Source organism: Equus caballus, chromosome 2 (genome assembly GCF_041296265.1).
Source record: "Equus caballus isolate H_3958 breed thoroughbred chromosome 2, TB-T2T, whole genome shotgun sequence".
Taxonomy (NCBI): domain Eukaryota; kingdom Metazoa; phylum Chordata; class Mammalia; order Perissodactyla; family Equidae; genus Equus; species Equus caballus.
The window spans coordinates 105,525,182-105,550,424 of NC_091685.1; the positions used below are offsets into that span (position 1 = coordinate 105,525,182).

Sequence of the window (25,243 nt, forward strand, 5' to 3'; positions counted from 1 at the left end):
ATATTTTTATCTATTTGATCTCTCTTTAAGCCGAGTTATTTAAGGGAAGATGTCATATTGTTGTTGTGTCATTAGCAGGGCACACTGCTTCGATGAATGAATAAATACTGCAGTAATTTGTAACAGGCTGCAAGAAACCAAGAAAACAAACAGCCAAGCACAAAAATAAAACAAAAACAAAAACAAAATAAAAACCCCCATCAAGTGTATAGAACAAAGAAACGAAGCAACGGATCCGATTTTAAAAGCCACTCCAGCAAAATGAAGTGGAGTTTTGTTTGTTCTGTCTTTAATAATTTTTCTCTGCTTCATGCTATTATACAAATGCTTTGAATTAATCTGTTATTGCCACAGCAGAAGTGGGATATAGTAGAACACAAATTTAAAAAAAAAAAAGAAGAGAAAGTTGTCTCCTGTATCAAATTTCTATCAAATCAAAACTGTGCTGCGACTAACAAACTGGGTTGCAGAGATTTCAATAAATGAGGGTGTTATTCATTCATGCAGGCAATCCTGGGCTGGCGGAGAGTCTTTTTAAAGTCATCAAGAAAGCAGGATTATTTTGTTTTTCTGTTCCACCATAAATTGTGTCGTCATCCTCAAGGTTGCCGTGTGGCTCAAAGACAACTGCTGAGACTTCAGCCTTCACGGTTGTTACAGGCGGGGAGAAAGGGAATAGCAAAGGGATTTTACTTAAAATGTATCAGTCACACACGTCTTCAAGGAGGATGTAAATGTAGCTTGTCATCATAGTATCTTGCTAGTATTCAGACGCCAAAAACGGACGAAGAACAGAGAGCAGGTGAGCCACCAGAATTTTTCACCACCCTGCAATTTCAAAGAAAACCGTAACTATCTTGACCAGGCTCTTGATTCAGAATAGAATGCGGAAATTAAAACAATCATGCTTGGTTTTGGAATCCACTAGTTAGGGATTTAGCTCTCCAGATCAAACACTTGATGAAAGGATACTTTATCTTTTCCTTTAGACTGTTCTGGTTACATCTTAAACCCATAAACTTTGCTGAAAGTCAAAGAGAATGAAAAATGTTTGCCTTTATTAATAGTAGGCCAATCTCTGGTTACCCTTATTTATTCAGCTATATATTTACAAAGAGTATAATTCTTACGTGTTAGAGATTAAGTTTAAAATTTTTACGCTCACACAGAGGTCTGCTTCCTGGTTGTATAACCTATGCAGTCCCACAGATACCAAGCTCAAAAAGGCCCTGGCCTCAGGCTCTATTGTTACTGTCTTAAATTTCTGGGGCCCCATGTTTTCATTTTGCATGAGGAATCACAAATTGTGTAGCCAGGCCTGTTCCCACATAACATAGCAGAGGAGTCAGGAAAATAATCAGAAACAGTGCTATTGAATGCTTAATATCCAAGGAATGAAAAATAATTGTCTCCTACTGGCTATAGATTCAATATATTTATGTTGCCATAGGTAACATTTACTAGACATTGTAAATAGTGCACAACTTAGAAATCACATAAATCGTGACCCTGGAGCTAATTAAATTCAGTATCTAATGGAGAGAAATTTATTGACAGCTCACTAAAATGAATTAAGAGAAGCAGTAACCACAGTGTGTTAAAGGTAATAAAGTGTTGATTTTTTTTTCCTAAGCTCTTAGAAGATTATTATAAAATTGCTCTAGGCCACTCAGTTAATGTGCTACACCCAATTGCTATTCTTAAATCAGTGAGGACATGTCTATTTATTGAAAAGTTGGTATTCTTAAATCAGTGAGGACATGTCTATTTATTGAAAAGTCAGTGAGGACATGTCTATTTATTGAAAAGTAGCTTACTTGTTATTGTTTCTAATTTTTATTCATACCTAAGAAATTGGACACTTACTAAATATTGAAAGTGAGCAAGGCACATCATAGATGTCAGGTTAATGACATGCAAAGATCAATTTGCATTGTATTATCTCTGTTTTCAGGCACTTTTCATTTCTAACATAATTTTAGCACAGGAAGCATGAATCTATGCAAACTTCTTCCATGATTTAATTTTTAAAAGCTGAAATTTTTCACAAAGAGAAGAGTTTTATGGGCAAATATAGACTCATTCACTTTACAGAGATGAAAATCCTTTTGAAAAATTTCTCAAGGGCAGTGAAGATTATTTTCAAGCCCCAACTATTCAAAGAAATGAAAAAACATTTATAGCTGTTATCCACAATCAATTCACATCACAATCTTCACATTATACAAAAGGTATTACCCCTGCCCTCTTTTATCCTACAATCTAAAAAATTCAAGCAACAAAAAATGAAACAAAATCTATAGAAGATAGCACAGGGAGCTAAAACATCAATGCAAGCAGTACTATTTTAATTAAGGACAAGAAACTAAAGTTTCAACGTCAAGATAAATATTTAAATCTTATAAATTAGCCATTGTTTATGCCTATAAAAAGATTGGGTTCAAGTGTTTTGCTTTACTTTTGTGTTTCAGGTTTTGTATGTTTGTTTTTGTTTTGTTGATTTTTAAACCAGGGAACTCCTTTAAAACAGTTCAATGTGCAAGATTAACTTTGTAAACTTTACGACAGTATTTCACTTAGGGATGAAGAGGTTCTCCTGACTACTGTCAGCCTGTGAAAGGAAATGCAAAATGTGCTCTACCAAAGCTGTGAGCTCACTCTTTACAGTTTTAATGCAATATTGCATCCAGCTCAAAACATCTTTTAAGATAGCATAGAGAAAAGTTTAGTCTTTGCTCCAACTATTTGGTTAATTGACATAATCCTCAACTTTGTTTTATTAATGAAAAGGAATCCTTTAAAAGTTGATGATCTGGCAAAAGAATGTTATCCTCATCTTGTACCAAATGGACACAAGCTAATGTAAAACTAAATGAATTCTGAAAAATGGAGCAGCAGGAGTCACAAAAGCAGAAAACGAAAGTGATTAAAAGCAATATATCAGTCCTAAAGAAATTACGCTCTTCGCAGAATTCTTAGGGAATCTATTCCTTCTAAAGAAGTATTTTTGCATTACATCAAAATGCAGTGTTTTCTATATAAACGCCATCTTATACAAGACTATATTTTAAGTGGGAAAAGCATAACTTTTCAGAGCATCACGTTAATGCATTGACACGTGTCCCTTTTAAAATCCTCAGGCAAAGGGAACCTACCTATGAATACCCCCCAGGTCCCCACTCTTCAGGATCCTGAAGGTTCTGTAATAAATGGAGATCAAGATAAGTCCACCTCCAATACCTGCTGTACTGAGATAGAAACATAGATTAAGATATCTAAATGTTTGGATCTTTATATTTTAGAAAACTCTTGCCAAAAATTTAAAGTAAATATATTAATGTATACATGTGAAGAAAACAAGTAATTCAACTAATCTAGAATTGATGTTTTCTTTACTTCGTGGGAAAAGATGCTAGAGAGACCACGGGGTCAAATGCACATAATTCTGTTCAAGCCAAGATGAAAACTATTGTGTTTATCCTAAGATCAGTGCAGAGGTATTGAAGGATGACCATAAGGAGATACTTAGTACATGTCAGCTAATCCTTCTCCTTTTGAGCCCATTGCTTGAAACAATCATCTAATGTAATGACTCCATACATAACTTCTACGTCACTCTAACTAAACGATGTATTACTAGCTGTATAACAAATTTAATCTTAGAAAGATTATGATGCCCCCTCTTGAACATATTGACAGGTGTGAAGAGTATGTGTATAATCTGGAAAAGCAGATCAAAAAATCTATAAGCTTCAAAATACAAAAGAAAAGAAAAAAATTGCTCAGTGTTTTATTTGGGAATGTGGGACATTTGTTGGTTTTTTTCTGTTCTAAAATGTGATTATCCCATTTAAAATAGTATTTTTGTAGGAAAATGCTACATTTTCATCTCTCTATGAAAACAAGATAGAATTATGTTACCTGGAAGCAATCATAAAACAAAGCCTACAGCCCATATGTTTCAAAAGATAGGGATTCAGAAAGACAAAAACAGTGGCCCTCTTCATTGTCGTCTGCTCTGTACACTGTAACTGCGTATGTCAATAACAATAGTTGACAAAAGCTCTTGATATTGAACTCAGGAAACTTTTGTGCACCTTATTTTCCCCATATTAACTAAAAGCATTTGTAGTGGAAAAAGACCTTAGAGGCAAACTAGCCTTGCCTTTCACACAGAGCAGAAGTTCCTTCTATTGACTCTGCATAAATATCTCAAGTGACAGGCAGCTTCGTTCTCGCTTGGACAGTTTGTGGAACCAAAATATTCCCTCTTTTAACAACCCCCCATTACACTTAATTTGGTTGAGTGTAGCAACATAGAAGTAGTTTTAACTCCCTTTTAAAGTGAATTACCACTACGTATTTGAACATATTTGTTCTATTTTCAATTTATTTTCTCTTGTACATGTCCACACACTCAGTGCTTTCAACCATCCCAACAAGCCCCTGTGTGGTTGGATCCCTCCCTACCTCTTTAAATTCATCTTGATCCACTTTCTCTTTCACACACCATGTTCTAGTCACACTCATCTTCTTTTTTTTTTTTTTTTTTTAAAGATTTTTTATTTTTTCCTTTTTCTCCCCAAAGCCCCCCCGGTACATAGTTGTGTATTCTTCGTTGTGGGTTCTTCTAGTTGTGGCATGTGGGACGCTGCCTCAGCGTGGTCTGATGAGCAGTGCCATGTCCGCACCCAGGATCCGAACCAACGAAACACTGGGCCGCCTGCAGCGGAGCGCGCGAGCTTAACCACTCGGCCACGGGGCCAGCCCCAACACTCATCTTCTTTTTGTCCCTTGAACCCAGAACACTCATCCTGCCTAGGTCTTTTTGCTTGTTGTTTCCAATGTCCTGTGTCTCCAAATATTTACATGGCAAACTCCTTTGGATCTTTCAAACCTAAGTTCAGCTGGTATATCCTTTTGTTCATAACGCTTACCAGCATTTAAAACTATTTTGCTTACTTAGTGATAAATTATTATTTGTTTTTATCTCTGCCATACTATAATGGAAGCTCCACAATTATGGGATCCAGACTATCTTACTTCCTACTGAATCCTATAATACAGTTCCAGGTACATAATACCTATATTATAAAGATTTATTTATAAGTGATTCAGTGAATCTATATTCCATATAAAATCCAGAGTTTTTTATATAATTATAAACTCAAAGCCAATTACGTCACTCTTCTACTTGCAGCTATGAAAGGACCTCCCATGAAAGGGCCAATGGAGATAGTTGCACAGATTATACACTCACCACTCTGTAGTTTGTTGTTTAGTTAGAGTACAAGGTGAACGCTCACTGGAGCTATATAGTGCCAAGGCCTGTCCCATTGTTCCTAGGATTAGATGAAGCCCTACTACTGGCCCTACTACTCTTTTTGCTTTATTTTTCCTCCTCTTCTCCCTTGAAATTACTCACCAAACTTCCTGACTTACTTCAGTTCCTCCTAGCACTGTTCTCTCTGATGTGCTAAGCCTTCTGCAGAGAATAATTTATGCCTTTTCTTTTACTCCCTGGTTCTTCCACACACCATCTCATCTGATCCTAAACTTGACTAAGCTCCTTTCTGTACGTTCTCCTCATTTTCTTTCCTTTGTCTACAGTATCGTTATTTATTTCATTAGTGATTCTCAGCTGTTTGTCTTCTCACTTCTTCTATAAGGTAGGGGCCATGTTTGTTGTATTTGTCATTGTATCTCCACTATCTGGCAGGGAATTGGGTGAATTTATCACATGGATGAATAAACAATCATTACGTGCTTTCCAAATTCTTTACCATGTTGGCCATCTTTCTCTGTATGCTCTATTTTATCATTGTTTAATTTTGAAACATGAAACACATTTGATTTGTGTCTGTGACTGAATTTCACCTTGTGCTGATCAATCCAGAAAACAGTGAGACAGCGTTCTTACATTAATATAGTCCATTGGGATAATTTGAGATGTTACTATTTTCCACTTAAAAGAGTCCAAAAATATTCTTCTTCTAAATCTGTATTGACCAAAGTCATATTTAACAAGATTATCTCATCTCTGTTTGATTTCATTAGTACTTTACATTTCTAGTTCACAAATATCCTTAGCAAATATGCTTATTTTCCCTAGGAATAAGCTTTCCCCTAAAATGTTTGCGTATTAATAATAGGTAAAATATATTTAGGTCCATCTCCTAATTCTCAGTAGCCCTAACTTGAATCTAACTTTGATCTGATTTCATACCTGTAAAGAAACTTAACTTCCATGTGGCATTTAAATCAAGCTAATTTCTGTGACTTTAAGAGGACACAACCCAAGCCTGTGGGAGAAATAATAGGGACACTGGTGCTCAGTCTTTCATCTCCCATCCCATTTTTTGAACACTAAAAGTAATACATCCTACTTCTTGCCATCCACTCTTTTAAAAAAAGCCACACTCTCCTTAGAATTTAATGTTCCTATTAAAGGAATTTTATTCATGGTCAAATCCTTTAATTTTTAGAAGCAATGTCATTATCACAGAAATACCAGTACCAGCACTACAATATACATTCAAAGTGATATTATTTGAGTTGACCTATTATCCAAGCAAATGGCTGTCTCCAGATTTTTTAAAGTCAGGTGGATTCGTGCTGCTACTATAATCTGATTATAAGCTAAGACAAAATTTTAATTTATTTTAAATGGCAACAAATTCAAAATGCAAATCAATGTCACTATGATAGGATCAAATACCTTTCAAACATAGAGCAAAGAAGGTAAGAATGATTTTCTTTGAGTATTCTCTTTTAGGTATGAAATTAAGAACTAGATATTAAACCACAGAGACGAGCTGATCTTCTTAAGAAGCTCAATGAATATGAGAGCAAAATGAATGACATGAGAGGTATTAGACCTCAGCGAACCTGAGCAAAGAGTGGGGCAGGCTGAGTGCGTGAGATAAACAGTTGAGAGAAGTAAGATGGAAAAGGGACAGTGACAGGGAGCTGCAGGAAAGATACCACTCACACTGGCAGCAAAAGTAGAGGGATAAAGAGTGATAAAGAGCTTAAAAAGGTAAAAAAAATGCCCATCAAGTTTCAGATGGCAGATGTCTCCATATATGAATCCAGGGTGGAATCATAGCATAAGATAGAAGAGGAGGCCAAATAGAAATAATCACATACTATAGAAATTCAAGAACGGACGTTGTTAGTTAACATTTTATTTGAAAACAACTGCATTAACAAGGCAATGATGAATATTCTAGGACAAACATAAAGGACATTATTGAAATGGTAGATATCAGTCAGGAGAAGTGGAACTGAGCTTTCTTTAATTAGGAACAAGAGTGGAATAACAAATGTGAAAGTGACATTTGGAGATACTAAAGATGAGACAATATGTTTTCATATGTTACTATTTGCTGATGGACCTGGTGACGCCTTGCTGTAGAGGAACTTAAAAAGCGAAGAATAGTTGGCCATCTGGTTGCAAACTTTGACAGCTTTGAAGATACTAGTTCACAGGGAGCACGGAGTAAAGAAAATAGAGTTTTACCAACTGCATCAAAGTTATATGGGAGTAAAGGGGTTGCCTACTAATGAAGATAATTACCTCTTCTTGATAAGAGATGAAGGCACAAAGCTACAGCTGGATAATAAAAAATTCTTCTGGAGCAGAACAGCATAAAATTATTTTCAATTCAGTTCCCATGCATTATTAACTCCCTCAAAATTAAAGTATTTCTTTTAGTCTCTGGTGAGGCAGAGGCATGTAATGAAAAGACCACAGGCTTTGAAGTCAGATAAACATGGATTTAAAATCTGGCTCCACCATCTACAAGTATGTGATTTGGAGCAAATCTTTTAACGGATCCTCCTTTTGAAAATGAAGACATAGCTAACTATCTCACAGCATTCTGAACGGTTGAAAATAAATGACTATGTTACATAACCACCACGGTGACTAGCATTCATTATTCATTTAACAGTATCTGTTGAGTGCTAGCATGTGCAAAGCGTTGTGCTAGTGTCAGATTACACAAAGGGGATTGAACACAGATTAAAGCCTCTCACCCATGTGGTTTATCGATTTATGAGAGAGACAATCACTAATCCAGCAATTACAAAACTAAATGTGAAAATAACAATCATGGTAAGTGCTGCAAAGAAAAGATGCATACAATGATGAGAGTAGATAATATGACTATTTGATGTATTCAGAAAGGTCACGGAAGGCATCTGAAAAATGACAACTGAGCTGCTACTAGAAGAATGCACTGAAGTTCACTGGGTGAAGAAAAGTAAAAACAGAGAACGAAGATAAGCATAGCATGAGATGAGACTGGAGAGATAGGCTAAGATAATGTAGGATAACAGAAAGGTCTTCAAGGCTATGCATAAGGAGATACTGAAGGAAAGCTACCACTTTCCCCCTTGTATGTATGTATTGCTGTATGATCTTGTCTGTCTAACCAAGGTGAAAACACCTAAGCATAACTTCTCTGTGTTCCTAATATATCCCTAGCTATGCAATAAGTACCGTCTTCAAAGGATCGTGAGGTTTCTCTTGATCTTTTGAACACGTACAATGACCACCCTTATACAACCTCTAACAGGATAGAAATGGGACAATAAAAACAAGGGTGCTCCCTGGGCAGTGGGCAGGACCTGAGTCACTAACCTTTAACTGCTAGTGACACACAGCACAGGCCCCTGGACTGGCCCTTTCTCTGAAGAAGGCAGTTGTCTCTCTAGTTCACACTCCTCTGATCCTTTCCCAGATTAAGATCCACCTCAACCCTTGCTTTTGGCTTCACTTTTGAAGGAAAGGGCAGAGATTCTCTTAAACCTCTGGATGAGTTAGTTATCTTAACTTATTCTACATGTCAGGAGAATCTAGGTCATGTTGAAGTAACGAAAACCCATAAAATATTTTAAGAAAACATACATTTATTCCTTGTCCATTTTTCATGACTTACATGTTAGCTGGGGACTCTGCTCCACATGATCCTCATTGGGGGGTAGGCTGAGGGAGTGACCAACACCTGGTACGTAAATGCATGTCACAACCATACACACATCCTTGGCTAAAGCAAATCACGCGGCCGTATCTGATTTCAAAGCAGCAGAGAAGTGCAACTCTACAATGTTTCTGGAATGAGGAGAACCAAAATATTGGTAAATAACCACATTGACTATACATATTTACTATTATTAGGGATTCAAAGGACTAAAAATGAGTTTCCCACATCCACTTTCAGGGTTTCCTCTTATCCTGTGTTGGCTTTCTTTATCATTTCTTTACTAATTCCAGGCATTTATTCTAACAACTTCCAGCTACTGATGTTCATTACCAATGGTTCTCCTACAACATACAAATCTTACTCACTTTCTCTTGCCTTATAACTCTCCCCAAGCTAATGTTCCCTGGAGTTAATCTATAGCAATGAAATAATCCTACTAAGCAAAATAATGCTTTACAAGGGCAGGCCCGTGGGCGTGGCAATTAAGTTCGCACATTCTGCTTCGGTGGCCTGGGGTTCGCCAATTCGGATTCCAGATGCGGACATGGCACCGCTTGACAAGCCGTGTAGAGGAAGATGGGCATGAATGTTAGCTCAGGGCCAGTCTTCCTCAGCAAAAAGAGGAGGATTGGCGGTAGGTGTTAGCTCAGGGCTAATCTTCCTCAAAATAAATCAATAAAGGAATAAAATAATATAAAAAATAATGCATTACATTGTCATAGGAAAATATTTAAAAAGTACATTGACATTGACAAATAATTTCTCACTTAATATTATAACCCAACTTGGAGGTCAATAGTGTCCTCATTTTATAGGGAAAGAAACTAAAATTCAGATAAGAATAGTGACAAGCCAGGATCAAGTGCTAATTAAGTGGTAAAGTCCAGATTTAAATCTATGTCTGATCACAGAATATCTATTCTTTCCAAAGCACATGTTCTCAGATCTGACACTTACTTTACTATGTTATTAAACTCTATGTATATATAAACTATTATTCTGCAAATCACTCAACAGAAAGCAAACAAAAGCTTCGAGAATGATAAGGTACTGGTAGCTATGCACACTCCGGAGACTGCTTCAAATTCATTAACTAAATGTAGGCACTGAGAGTCCCAGTGCATTAACCTCATCAGACACTGCAGATAATAACTGACCCCACCCCAATCACCGGATATGGGAAGTATTGACATAAAATAATGGAGTCACGTTTTCTAACTAGTAAAAGGATTAAAATACATTCAGAGATAAAAGAAGTAAAATACCCTTTCAAAATGTAAATTACCTCTTCCATAGCAACTATGATAATGTACTAATTCTAGGAGTCAAATAAATTATTCAAGGACACTGCCATTTAGTTTGTTTCTTGACTCCATTGGGAAAAAGTAATTATGTCTAGCCCAGCCAAGTCTGTGATAACAGATGGCTATAAGGGAACAAAAATGAAGGTAATGTTTTCAGAAATCTACCATGATGTTTCCTATTTTTGTGAAAAACATTCTCGGAGGGACCTTAGAATCAATCAGTCCAAGATTCTCATTTTACATCCAAAGAAGTTGAGGCCCAGAGAGGTGAAGTACTTTTCTTGAGGCCACATAGTTTGTGACAATACTTAAGGCAGAAGGCAAATTTCAACCATGAGAAGAGTGGGAAGAAAACTATCAATTATTAAGCATGTTCTTTGAGGTTTATTCCCATTGTCTCACCTCATGGTTAGATTAGTGCAATGAAAAGAGATCATTTTCTCTTCCATTATAAATATATTAGGAAGCCAAAGGTAAACTACTTAGCCTAGGTTCACACGGTTAGTAAAGGGCAGAGCTGGGAACCAGTCATTTTTTACCCCCAAACCTGGATGTGTTATTCCACACCAAAAAGCCTGTGAACACATGTTCACTCCCTGCGATTGTGGATGTTCAAGTCTGGATTTGTTTTGCCAACAGTGCTGTTTTAAGGGATTAACTACTTGTTTTAGAAGACTTTTGACTAAGGTCTCTTGCCGGGAGCCGCCCACCAGTCAGCTAAGCCTCTACCCAAGGGCAACGGTCTGGGAGAGAGATGAGGGAACGCAGGGCGGACACTCAGAAGATGGCGGTCGGCCGCTCCTGATCCTACTCATGCTACTAATCTTAGCAATATTGCTCTTGCTGTTCTTTTTCTGTGCATGGGGATATCTTGGGGAAAATCTCTCCAAGCAGGGGAAAGAAGCTGATGTAACCTGGCCTTCTAGGGAATGTTCAGGGAACAACAGCCTGAAGGGAAAAAACGTTCTGACCCCCTCCTGGAAAGGCGGTAAGGGAATTTGGACAGCCCTCAAGGAGGAAGCCTTCTAATAATCAGCCTCAAAAGAGAATATTCCCTCCTCAGGTCCTTCTAGGAGGTAGATATTATCCTAGGCCTGTTAGGACAGGAGGTAAATGGTGGCACCCACCCAGGAACAGAGACATGCAAAAACAACCCCTTCCTAAGACAACTCATGATCCTGATAAAGTTACAGAAAAATATCATAATATATTGACACAGGGGAACTGAGATTATGATGAGGATTGGGAACCCTGTAAAACAGTTAATGGTAAAAGAAAAACCCCAAACACTGTGCCTATATGACTTGCGATCAGACGGAGCTGGGGGCCTGTGTGGCTTTCGATACCCTTATGCTTTGCAATATTTCTGCTTTCGTTATTACAGGAATAAAGATAGAGGCTTAGGGCCATTCGACCCATGAGGAACTAAATCTAGACGTTACACCCCGTTTTGCAATCATTCTTAAACATCTAGACGCCTAGTAGACATATGAAAAAGGTCAATATCTATACTTAATAAAGGTTGCTTACTTCTCACAGACATACTGTGCTAATATTGTAACAAGATATGCTTATGTACCCATTTTGTTTGCCAAAATATGTACTGAGATAACTCCATGAAATCATAAACGCATGACCTGGACCCTATATAAATGCTTGAATGCTTCGAATAAATCAGACTTGGAAACCTCACTTCCAGTCTCACTGTAACTTCTTTTTTCACCGAAGCCATTCATCCCTCAGGAACCCTACCGGCTGGAGCTGGACTCCGGCAGTCTCTTCTAATGCTGTCATTCTGGGATGTCTGATTAATGTGTCTGTAGCTCCTTGAAGCACTGTCTTATTTGAGGGTTTGGTTAGATAATCGAAATAATTCAGAGACAATGAGATGATTGAACTTGTCTTCCTGAAGGCCTTTAGAACATCATCTGAATGTAGGGGACTTCTATAGAGGTTTCCTGAAGAGGAAGGGAGGGATTGTATTCCAGAATTTTAATGGCTTCCCTTAGTGAGAAAAGAATTGCTGCTGTGCTTCTGGAAGGCAGATTATCAAGTCTCCTAGAGGGAATGGCCATGGTCGCCATAACATGCCGTATCAACACAACTGGGACTAGGAATAATGCAGAGTGGGCGACAATGGCACACTGGTCAGCTGAATCATCCAACCACTCCTCTCCTAGGACTGCCTCTTGCCTCACCGCCCTCTTCCAAGCACATGTTGACTGTGTCATCTCTGTTTTAAACTAGGCTCTGTGGGGTGTGGATTAGGGCAGAGGTAAAGGGGCAGAATCATCCGGGCAGTCATGGTGACTAGTATCAAAAAACAGCAACTTGTCTGGCATGTTAGTCTTGACTACATCTCCAACAGTGTCCAGACTCCCTTGCATTTTCTAGAGCGGTATTGTCAACATGCCAGAGAAACTACAAGCTACTACTCACACCCACAACCCAAACACCTTCCCCACAAGGAGGGCTTCCAACTAAGAATTTAGAGGAATGGGGGATTCACCCTGGGCATGACTTCTGATTGAAAACTTGTCCACAGCATTCCAGATCTCATTCAGGCACATTCTAAAAATAAATAGTGGCTTTAAGGATATGCAGCTATCCAGAGAAACAGTTGTTCTCAACAGCAGCCTCTATGCTAGAGTCCTTGCAGAGGTTAGTTTTCCACTGTCAGGGAAAGGCAAGACCCAATGTACGGACAGACTAAAGATTTCAGTGTCTTCCTCTCTTCTCCCCATTCTTCATCACTTGGGAAAGATGCCCAACCAGACCCTAATTCAGATGTCTCCACTGCATTCTTGGCTAGAAAGACAGAAGGTCCCTCATTGTCTGGCACTTTGTCACTGCTTGCAATGAACTTAGCTAGGAAGAGAAAGATGAGGGAAGAGCCCTGAGTCAGGCAGTGAAACCACAGACCTATTATAATGAGTAAAAACCACCTGGACCCTCCCAAGAGCTCCAAATCAATATTCTACTGGACTCAACTAAGCTCCACAATCTGTGTTAAACATGTGAAAGAGTGAGGAATATTTCAAAACTCTTAATGGTTATTTTATAAATTACAGATTCAATGAGTTCAAAAAGTAGTAATCTTTTACATTTGCACAATGTTTTACAACATGCAAAACTTTTTTCATTCCTCCTTTGAATTCTTTCTGATAGGAAGGGCAAGTATTATTTTTATTTTAAAAATAGGAAATGAAAAACTAGTAAGGTTATGGGAAATGGCTAAGGTCATACAGAAAGTAAATTTTCAAGCAGTCAATAAATGCCGTTTCCCATTTCCCCTCAGCCCGTTCTGTCAAGTTATATTCCATCTGCAAAGTAGCCATGAGCTGCATTTTTCTTTTTGTTTCTTCCTTCTTTTTCCGACTATACTTATAAGTTCTGCAATTTTAATTAGAAGCACTGTAGTTTTTGGCTCCTCTTGTACTTGTCCAAAAGGAAAAGTAGCTTCTATTTCTGTTTAATTTTGCGGGTGATCTCATTATTAAAAAATCAAGTGCAGTGTGCCTGAAGTCCTTACATTTTTAAAAGCTAGGGTTTTATTTTTGTTGTTTTGTAATTGGAAAGCTGACTGACATTTTAGCTGTAGAAAAAAAAATGTTGATAAATCTGTTATATTTATCACCTTACCAAAACCAAGAAAGGTAGGAAATAGAACAGCTGGTCTAAACTGTCAGAGGGAGTGAGCATGAAGAGAAATCTGTGGATGCTGACAGTTTTGATCTCACCCCGGGTGGCTCTGGCGGAGAACCCCTCCCGAGTACCACTTTCAGGGAGAAGCTCTAGTAAGTACCCACATCCAAAACGCTTGGAGGATTGAAAGGATTTTTCTCCAAAAGAAGATTATTTTTTCATCTGAAATGCCTACTTTGAATTAACGATTAAAATCCCTATGGTACTAAAAGTAATGGGAGAGTTAACACGTCCTGATTATGTTCGCTATTCAGACCTAGCAATTCCAGAAACAGGAACCAAAATGACCTACCAAAAGCAGCCACATCGTGGTGTTTATATACTGCATTTGAAACTAGATTTCATTCAGCTTTGACAAATATAACTTTGAAAAGGATTATTCCTGGGTTGCAAATTTAAGCCAAATAGTGCCTATTTTTGGAGTTGATGGGAACTATGGCAAAACAAAGTTTCATTTAATATTTATCCTCCGAGAGCAGATACATGAAAAATATTTTATCAAATATGGTGGGTTCGATTTCCCTCTGTTATTTTTTTCCCCCCAAATCAGTTAACTATTCTGCTCAAATGATATATGTTTTCTTCCCAGAGTATTCAATTTTTAATTTTTATACTTAAATGTACTTTTAAAATTTGCTCTAGTGTCCTAAAGGAAGCCATTAACTTGATTAATTGATTCATGGTCTTTCTGTATTTTGCAGTTTTTGTTTCTTTTTTTTTTTCATAGAGAGGCACAAGAACACTAAGAAGCTATATAACAAGTTAGCTTTCTCAACGTATTTTAGGATATCATTTCCTCCCCAGATAAATGTGCTGATTTGCTTAGCACTGCTTCAGAAAACACACAAAGCAATTTGAAAAATATGCAAATATTGCATTGGATTTTTTAACATTGGAGGAAAAAATAAAATGTGTCCTACTTGAGCATGCTGCCCTTTTTATTTTTGAGGAAAAAAATCTCAGATCCCTGTGAAGAAGCCAGATAAATAACAATATAATTGAAAACTTCCAAAGGAAAAAGTTATTTCCAGTCAATCTTCAATGGAAATCACAGAAGAATGTCCCAATAAAACAAAAGTAGCAATCAGAATAGCTAACACCTCTCTCTTTGGGTTACATTAAAAATATTTAAATGACCATAGGTGGTTATCAACAATAGTAATATTGTTTATATTATCCTTATGGTTAAAATTCTCCCCCCCAATACTATGGTTACACTCATACATGTTTTCTGATCTTTACCTTCTCAACCCCTAATCAAGAGATGTAATACCTTGATCCCACAACAAAATGTGGGGGAAATTTACGTTCTTCTCCAGAATAGTTTTTTTCATTTGATGTTAAAAGGATGCTCACCAAAGAGTGTTTTCAGGCTCAGTTTCTTGCTTCAAAATAGATAAAAACAATAAACCTGATCTTCACCAAAGCCTTTCAATTTTGAACGTTTGTAAAGAATTAAGACCTAGGAAAGACTGATCTCTAAGGTCAACACATAAACCTTGATTTTGTCATGTGTTTTCTACAGATCTGCTATCAAAACAAAAACTGCAACAGAAAAAAACTTAAACAGGCAAAGAAGACTTCATACAAGGCTATTGTACTTGATGAGAGAGGCCAGAATTAAGTCCAAACTGAATCCAACTGAAACAAAGGGCAGTAGGATTTTTAAAGGCTGGAGTGAGAGGGAGATCATAGGCCATCTGTGTTTGCTAATTGGCTTTACCCAAAGAAAAGGAGACTTCTCTTACTTTTTTGAGAGGAGATAACGTTACCAACTTGGAGCCAGACACCCACCAAAGGCAGGCTTCCACCTTCCAACAGAGACTGGGAGATGTGGGTGCTATCTCCTTTGATGACGCTTCAAAAAGATGTTTCCCAGATCCTTGAGGAAGATACTCATGGGGTATAAAACTGGCAAGAGGCTTTTCAAAAAGATTTATATCTCAAAGAGGCAGAGAAAACATTTACCATTAGGTTTCTAAAGTGAATGCTCTAAGAAAAGGGAGTAGAGAGAGCTGGAGTCAGAAAGAAGCCGATCTAAAAGTTAAGTCAGGCTGAGGGATCATCAATTAACAATTACGGAGGTATATTCATAAAGATTTATAGAGCACAAAATGAAGCCAAATGGCTTAGAAATTTAACCTTCTTTACTTAGAAACAAAATTTATCTTGCTGTCATCCAAGAGAATGGAAGCACTGTTTACAACCCGTCCTTCCTAGTGATGATCCTCAGCAAGGGTGGGAACAAGGAGTTTAACTGCAAACAGCAACAGTTTCTAAAAATAAAATTTACATTCAAAGTATCATAGGAAAAGATACTTAGAAACACCATTCTACAGCCCAGCACCATGGTTATAATGACAGTCTTCAGAACTAGACTGCCCGGGTTCAAACCTCAACTCTACTTATGGTTTATGTGATCTTGGGCAATTTCTGTGCCTCAAATTCCTAAATAAAACTAAAGAATAATGACTAATCACTGGATAGTTTGTAGGGTTGAGTTAATACATGGAAAGCACACAGAACCGTGCCTTATATATAATAAGTGTGTTATGAAAATGATCTTTCGCTGTTTTAGTTAAAGAAGCTTTGCAACTAGTGTTGTGTAGTAGGACCCTTATCTTCTTTGGCACCATAGGATTCTGAATCAGTTTTTACAGGATAATGATCAGTATCTTCAATCCTTTTCTCTGACTCTCACTGAGTGTCATTGTATTTATTCATATGTCATAGGATAGTTTTGTTTGTTTGTTTGTTTTGAGGACAATCAGCCCTGAGCTAACATCTGCTGCCAATCCTCCTCTTTTTGCTGAGGAAGACTGGCCCTGAGCTAACATCCATGCCCATCTTCCTCTGCTTTATATGTGGGACGCCTACCACAGAACGGCTTGATGAGCGGTGCCATGTCTGCACCCGGATCCAAACTGGTGGACCCCGGGCCACCGAAGCAGAACGTGCACACTTAACCACTAGTTCACCGCGCCAGCCCCGGATAGATAGTTTTCAATGATAAATTCATCAATATCACTGAATTGAGTTCAGCATACTTAACCATAAAACCATAACTGATGGAATAATAAAACAAATCTCATGTCACTGACATGGGATCTGGAATAATAGAAATAAGTGAGTTTTTGGAAGCACCAAGATACAAACAACTCATCATAGACTCACCAAGATGTCTCAAGAGTCTTAAATAGATTCCTGCCAAAAAAGTTCATGATGTCTCCCACTTCTGGATTATTTCCTAAGCTTCTGGCATGAATGAAAAAATTATGTAGACTAGAAAACACTATAACTTTCAGAGTTCGAATCCTAGTTCTGTCAATTGCTACCTATGTAGCAATTGTGCTTGAGCAAGTTAGTTAACCTTTCTGAACATTAGTTTGATCATATCTGTTTTCAATTTTTAAGAATTTAAAAATAGTAATGCATTTTAAAACAGTTAGCCTAATGATGTGTGTTAAATAAATACTCTTTTTTTCTCTGCTGAGTTCTCCCCACCCCTTGCATCTTTATGCAAACTCTCCACAACAAGTTCATTCACTCATTCACCATGGTGTGTGTTGCGCCCTCTCAATACAAAGTGCTAGGAATACAAGGGAGTGCATGGCAGACAACACGCACTCCTTCAGAGAAACCGCATAGCCAAGTGGGGATGCATAAAAGTGAATAGCGAATTAAAATTGAATGTGATAAATGCCACAAAGAAGGAAATGCAGTGTTCTATAGAGAGATCAAACACCTAGCCTACACTTGGATGGTCAGGCAAGACTTAGAGGAGACAGTGAAATCATAAACGAGGTGACCTTTTAATGAAAGTAAAATAATATTGCTGGAGCATACAGTTGGGAAGGGAAGTGGTAGAGGATGAAGCTAAAGGAGTAGGCATGGTCTCAAGGAGGAAGAGATATTTCAGCTGTGTTAAAAGAGCTTGGATATGATCTTGTTGGTAATGGGGGATGAGCCAATGATTTTAAGATGAGGAGTGACATGACCTTATTTATATTTTAGGAAGATAATTACAGCTATAATACAGAGGATGAACGAACAGGGAAGAGATGAGTTAGAATCATTGGTACTAATTGAGGCTTGAGTTTCAGTTTGTCTGAACCAGAACACGGGAAGTAAGAGTGTAGAGAATTAGATGAATTCAAGACAAATGTAAGAGACACAATCAAGATAAACGAAGATGAAGAATTAAGGACAACATCTAAGTTTCTCATTTGGGCAACTGAGTGGGATCATTCTCTAAGATGAGGAACGAGGCAGAAAAAATTTGGAGTTGAAACCAGCAAATACGAGAAGTCCATCTTTTGAAATATTAAATTTTAGGTGTGTGTGGGGCATCTAGGTGATAATATTTCAAAAGAACTTGAATATATGGTCCCAGAGTTCAATGCCAGAATATAGATAAATCTTGAAATAGAGCACTGGACGAAAGTGTCTAAGGTCAGACTACAGAATAAGAAGAGATATGGACATGGGACAAAATGCTAAGGAGCTCCAAAATTTAAGAGCTAAGTAAAGGAAAAAGAACCCTTCAAGATGGCTGGACAAGAGTGGATGAAGAGGTAGGAGAAATGCTATGCACATGTGCAATCAAAGAGTTAAGGAAACAGTATTCCAAGCAGACCTAAATAAACAAACAGGTAAATCAATTTTTAAAATTTGTTTCCAGCTTTATTGAGATGTAATTGACATAACATTTCATGAGTTTAAAGAGTACAATGTGCTGATTTGATGGATTTGATGTTGTGAAATGGTTACCATGACAAGCTGAGTTAACCCACCCAACACCTCATATAGTTGCCTTTTGTCTGTGTGTGTGAGACCGCTTAAGATCTACTCTTACAACATTCAAGTACACAATACAATATTGTTAGCTGTAGTCATGATGCTGTAGAATATACATCCAGATCTTATTCATCTTACAACTGGAAGTGTGTACCTTTTGAACACCTTCACCCATTTCTCCCACATCCTGCCTTTGGCAACCATCAAGCTACTCTTTGTTTCTATAAGTCCAACATTTTTGTTTAAGATTCCACATAAAAGTGAGATTATACTGTATTTGTCTTTCTCTGTCTGATTTATTTCACTTAAGATAATGCCCTCAAAGTCATCCATGTTGTTGCAAATAGCAGAATTTCCTTCTTTTTTTGTGGCGAACAATATTCCATTCCATTGTGATATATATATCACATTTTCTTTATCTGTTCATCTATTAACACACTCTCAGGTTGTTTCCATGTTTGGCTATTGTAAATAATACTGCAATTAACATGGGAGTGCAGACATCTCTTTGAGACAGTGGTTTTGTTTCCTTTGGATAAATACTCAGAAATGGCATTGCTGGATCATAAGGGAGTTCTCTTTTTAATTTTTTGAGGAACTTTATACTGTTTTCCATAGTGGCTTTCCCAATTTACATTCCCACTAACAGTATGCAAAGGTTCCCTTTTCTTCACATCTTTGCCAGCACTTGTTATCTCTTGTCATTTTGAGGACAGCCATTCTAACAGCTATGAGGTGATATTTCATCGTGGTTTTGATTCGCTTTCCTTCATAATGAGTGATGTTGAGTAACTTTTCATATATCTCTTGGCCATTTGTATATCTTCTTTGGAAAAATTTCTGTTCAGGTCCTTTGCCCAGCTGTTAATTGGGTTATTTATTTAGTTTTTGCTATTAAAGTGCATGAGTTCCTTATATATTTCAGATGTTAACCTCGTACGAGATATAGAGAATTGCAAATGTTTTCTCTCATTCCATAGGTTGCCTTTTCATTTTGTTGATCGTTTCCATAAAATTATTTTTATATGTTGTTGGATTTGATTTGCCAATATTTTGTTGATGATTTTTGCAGGGATATTCATGAGAGATATCGGTCTACAATTTTCTTGTATTGTAATGTCTTTGTCTGGTTTTGGTATTAAGGCAACGCTGGTCCCATAGACTGAGATAGCAATTATTTCCTCTGCTTCTATCTTCTAAAAGAAATTGTAGAGAATTGGTAAAATTTCTTCCTTTAATGTATGATAGCATTCATCAGTGAACTTATCTGGGCCTGGTGTTTTCTGTTATTGAAGGTTACTAATTATTGATTCAATTTCTTTAATAGATAGAGGCCTATTCAGATTGTCTATTTCTTGTGTGAGTTTTGGCAGATTGTGCCTTTCAAGAAATTGGTCTGTTTTATCTAGGTTATCAAATCTGTGGGTAGAAAGTTTTTCACAGTACTCCGTTATTATCCTTTGAATTTCCATTGCATCTGTAATGATGTTCCTTCTTTCACTTCTGATATTAGTATTTTGTATCATGTCTGTTTTTTTCTTAGTTAGCCTGGCTTATCAATTTTACTGACGTTTCCAAAGAACAAGTCTTTTATTTCTTTTATTTTCTCTATTGATTTCCTGTTTTCAATTTTATTGATTTCTGCTCTAAATTCTTATTATTTCTTTTCTTATGCTTACTTTGGATTTAATTTGCTCTTCTTTTTCTAGTATTCCAAGGTAGAAGCTTAGATTATTGATTTTAGATCTTTCTTCTTTTTTCATATATCCATTCTATGCTATAAAATTCCCTCTAAGCTCTGCTTTCACTGCTAGACATAATTACTTATTAGCAATCCTCCAAATTTTGAACTTATGTTTTCACTTTTAGTTCAAAATATATTTTAATTTCTCTTGAGATTTCTTCTTTGACCCATGTGTTATTTAGAAGTGTGTTGTTTAATCTCCACGTATATTGGAATTTTTCAGTCATGATTCTGTTATTGATTGCTAGTTTGATTCCATATGGTCTGAGAGCAGATATTGTATAGTTTCTACTCTTAAATTCACTGATGTATGTGCTATGGCCCAGAATGTGGTCTACCTTGGTGAACATTCCATGTGAGCTTGAGAATAACGTATATTCTGCTTTGTTAGATAACTAGGTAATAGATGTCAATTACATCCAGTTCATCGATGCTGTTATTGATTTCAGCTATGTCCTTACTGATTTTCTGCCTTCTAGATCTGTCCATTTCTGATAGAAGGGTATTGAAGCCTCCAACTTTAAGAATGGATTCATCTTTTTTCCTTGCAATTCTATCAGTTTTTGTCTCACACATTTTGAAGCTCTGTTGTTAGGTGCATACACATTAAGTATTGTAATGTCTTCTTGGAGAAGTGACCACTTTACATTATGTATTGCCCTTCTTTATCTCTGATAACTTTCCTTGGTCCGATATGTGTTCTGTTTGAAATTAATATAACTACTCTTGTTCTCATTTGATTATTGTTAGCATGGGATATTTTTCTCCATCCGTTTACTTTCAATCTATATGTATGTTTATATTTAAAGTGGGTTTCTTGTAGAAAACATATATTTGAGTCTTGTTTTGTGATCCACTCCGACAATCTTTGTCTTTTATTTGGTGTATTTTGACCATGGACATTAAAGGAAATTATTGATATGGTGGGATTATTATCTATCATATTTGTTAGCATTTTCTCTAACAAACAGAAAATATCTATTTACCCATTTTCTTTGTTATTATTTCTGTCTTCCAATCTTTTTCTGCCTTTTGTGGCAGAACAAGTAACTGTTCATTTTTTGTTTCCATTTTCTCTCCTTTTTTAGCATATCAGTTATAATTCTTATTTTTTTACTTTTTTAGTGTTCTCCCTAAAGTTTACAATATACATTTACTGCTACTCCAAGTCCACTTTCAAATAACACTATATAGCTTTACATGTAATACGAGTATCTTAGAATAACAAGTTAATCCTAATTCCTCCTTCTCTTCCCTTGTATCATTGCTGTTATTCATTTCATTTATACATTAACATGCATAAGCACATATATATGTATAAGCATATGTAATTGAATACTTTGTTGGCAATCTTATTTTGAAAAAACTATTTTCTGTTAGATTAAAAGTAAGAAAAAATAAAACTTTTTATTTTCCCTTCACATTCCTTTTTCAATGCTCTTCTTTTCTTTTATGTAGATCTGAGTTGCTGAACTATATCATTTTCCTTTTCTTTAAAGAACTTATTTTAACAATTTTTTTCTTCTTTTTTTTTTTTGAGGGAGACTAGCCCTGAGCTAACATCCATGCCCATCTTCCTCTAGTTTATATGTGGGACGTCAGCCACAGCATGGCTTGACAAGTGGTGCGTGGGTCTGCACCCAGGATCCAAATCAGCGAACCCCAGGCAACCAAAGAATGTGTGAACTTAACCGCTGTGCCACTGGACCAGCCCCAAGAACTTCTTTTAACATTTTTGCAAGGCATGTCTACTGGCAACAAATTCCTTCAATTTTTGTTTGCCTGATAAAATCTTTATTTCGCCCCCACTCTGAAGGATAATTTCAATATATCTGAAGGATATATTGGTAGTTGGTTTTCCTCTCAACTCTAAATATTGCACGCCACTCTCTTCTTGCTTGCATGGTTTCTAAGGAGAAGTCAGATGTAATTCTTATCTTTGCTCTTCTATAGGTAAGGTGGCTTTTTCCTCTGGCTTATTTCAGGATTTTTTCTTTACCTTTGATTTTCTGTAATTTGAATATATACATCTAGGTATAGTGTATTTTGGCCTTTATCTGGCTTGGTGTTCTCTGAGCTTCTTGGATTGGTGGCTTGGTGTTTGATATTAACTTGGGGGAAATTCTCGGTCATTATTATTTCAAATATTTCTTCTGTTCTTTTCTTTCTTCTGCTTCTGGTATTCTCATTATGCATATGTTATACCTTTGTAGTTGTCCCATAGTTCTTGGATATTTTGCTGTGTTGGGTTTTTTTCAGTCTTTCTTCTCTTCACTTTTCAGTTTTGGAGGTTTTTATTGAGCTATCCTCAGGCCCAGAGATTCTTTCCTTAGCCATTTTCAGGCTATTAATAAGCCTATCAGAAGCATTGTTCATTTCTATTACAATTTTTTAAAAATATTTATTTATTTATTTAAATTTTATTTATTTTTTTGGTAAAGAAGATTGGCCCTGAGCTAACACCTGTTGCCAATCTTCCTCTTTTTGCTTGAGGAAGAGTGGCCCTAAGCCAAGATCTGTGCTACACTTCCTCTATTTTGTATGTGAGATGCCTCCACAGCATGACTTGATGAGCAGTGTATAGGTCCACACCTGGGATCCGAACCAGTGAACCCCAGGCTGGCGAAGAAGAGAGTGCACACTTAACCACTACACCACCAGGCTGGCCCTTCTATTACAACTTTTTAATCTCTAGCATTTCTTTTTGACTCACTCTTAGGATTTCCATCCCTCTCCTTACAGTACCCATCTGTTCTTGCATGTTTTCTACTTTATCCATTAGAACCCTTAGCATATTAATTGTAGATGTTTTAAATTCCCTATCTGATAATTTCTACATCACTATAATATCTGAGTCTCTTCAACCTGTGCTTTATTCCTTTTAGTATGCCTTGCAGTTTTTCTTGATAGCCATACAGGATGCACTGGGTAAAAGGAACTGCTGTAAATAGTGTTTTAGTAATGTGATATTAAGATGTATGGGTAGGGGCAGCATTCTATAGTCCTATGATTAAGTCTTAGTCTTTTAGTGAGCTTATGCCTCTAGATCTTGAACTTCACAAAAACTTCTCAGTTTTGTTCCACCCTCTTAGGTGGTACAGGATGGCTAGAGTGAGCTGGAGTTGAGTATTTCTCTTCCTCCAGGTCAGTCAGGCTCTGCTAAAACCCAGTAGGTTAGGCTCTGGTAAATAGTTTCTCCTGAAGGGAGACCTTATTAAGAAGAACAGAATGCTCTGGTGTATTTCAAATCAGGAGGGGACTTTTCTCTGATATTTACCATGAGAATCAGGCTGACCTTGTGAAGGTAAAACTCACAAAAATATGGGGGCTTCTATCTGACTAGGTCCCCTTAGAGTTTTTAACACTGAGTTTTCCACAATGAGCCTCCTGTACTTTGTGAATTATAACTCAGGTTTTCCTGACCCTGCTCTGGTTCCCACTGAGTTTCTGCTCATGGGTTTCTACTCAAATAAGTTGTGATTCTCTATATTTGCCTGTCTGTCTCTTTAATTTGGAGGGCAGCAGTTTGCCCCATGACCTCACTTCTCTTTAAGAAGACAGGAAGAAGTTTTAAAGAGCTTTCTTTAAGAAAAGTTGTTGACTTTTCAGTTTTTTCTGCTCTTTATTTTTTCAGACGGAGTGGTGATTTCTAAACTTCTTACATGCCAGAATTCAAAAGACAGTTTTTGAAAGGTAAAAACCCAAAAGTAATACAATGAAAAGTAAAAATAAAAGACAAAACAATAAACAATATAAGACAGCAATAATAACAAAGCAACAATTACTAAAATCTGAATCCTCTGTTGTTTGTGATGAGTAGCCAGTTCCCATGCTAACTGATCCTTGGAGGAATTATTAGCCTTTTCACTTTTATTTATATAATGTTGTTAAAATTTGATCTAATCCTGGGAGGATTCATCACAAGCATAGGTACCTTTTCTGATGTGTGCCAATGTGAAGCCATAAGCTAGTAGGGCTGATTCATCAAGCCCAATGGAGATAAATTCCGAATCTGTTAAAACATTATAAAAAATACAATTACTGTGAAAACAGTCAATTCTTTGAGGGGACAAATTTTGTCAGAGCTTGTGTAGTTATTTCAGTTAGAAAATTCATGGAGATACAATAGTGATGCACAGGCAAAGCAATTGTCTCTAAATCCACTGCATCCTTCTAAAGCCTTTGAAAGCGTTTTCAGTCATTTAAAATAGCCCCAATATATTTAGGGTGAGAAGTAGGGGAGGGCTGGGTAATATGTACACAGGAGGCTTCCTCTGACATAAGGGTGATAAATTTTATAAATAAGATCTTTTGTTACCTTAATGAATAAGGATATTTAGATGGGACCTCCAAGAGATGGAAAAAGGAGGCAGATTGTTATAAAGGAAACAGTACAGATTTTAGAGCCAAGAACATCTGGTTTTGAATCTCAGTTCTGCCACTTATCAATCACATCACATTGGGCAAGTTTTGTAACCTCTCTAAGTCTCCGTTATGGCACTCATAAAATAAAGGCCATAATATCCTCTGGCAACATTCTAGAGAATAAGAATAATACAAACATATGGATTAAAGATAATGTAAATATTTAAAGATAATGAAAATGCTAATGTAAACCAACTAGCATGATGACTTGCACTCTACAAATAGGAGTTTTAATTATTATATATTATTTATAAGTATATAAATTATAATATTTGTAT

At 36.7% G+C, this 25,243-nt stretch overlaps 1 long non-coding RNA gene across 1 annotated transcript in view; it reads right to left on the reverse strand.

Annotated features, from left to right (window-relative positions):
- Nucleotides 1–234: 234 nt before the first annotated feature.
- Nucleotides 235–25,243, reverse strand: part of LOC138922535 (uncharacterized) — a 46,556-nt gene continuing 21,547 nt past the window's right edge. The window contains exons 3-4 of the long non-coding RNA XR_011435655.1: nucleotides 8,946–9,118; nucleotides 235–828 (exon numbers count right to left, since the gene is read on the reverse strand). This is a non-coding gene — a long non-coding RNA (uncharacterized lncRNA). The remainder of the gene's footprint in view (nucleotides 829–8,945; nucleotides 9,119–25,243) is intronic.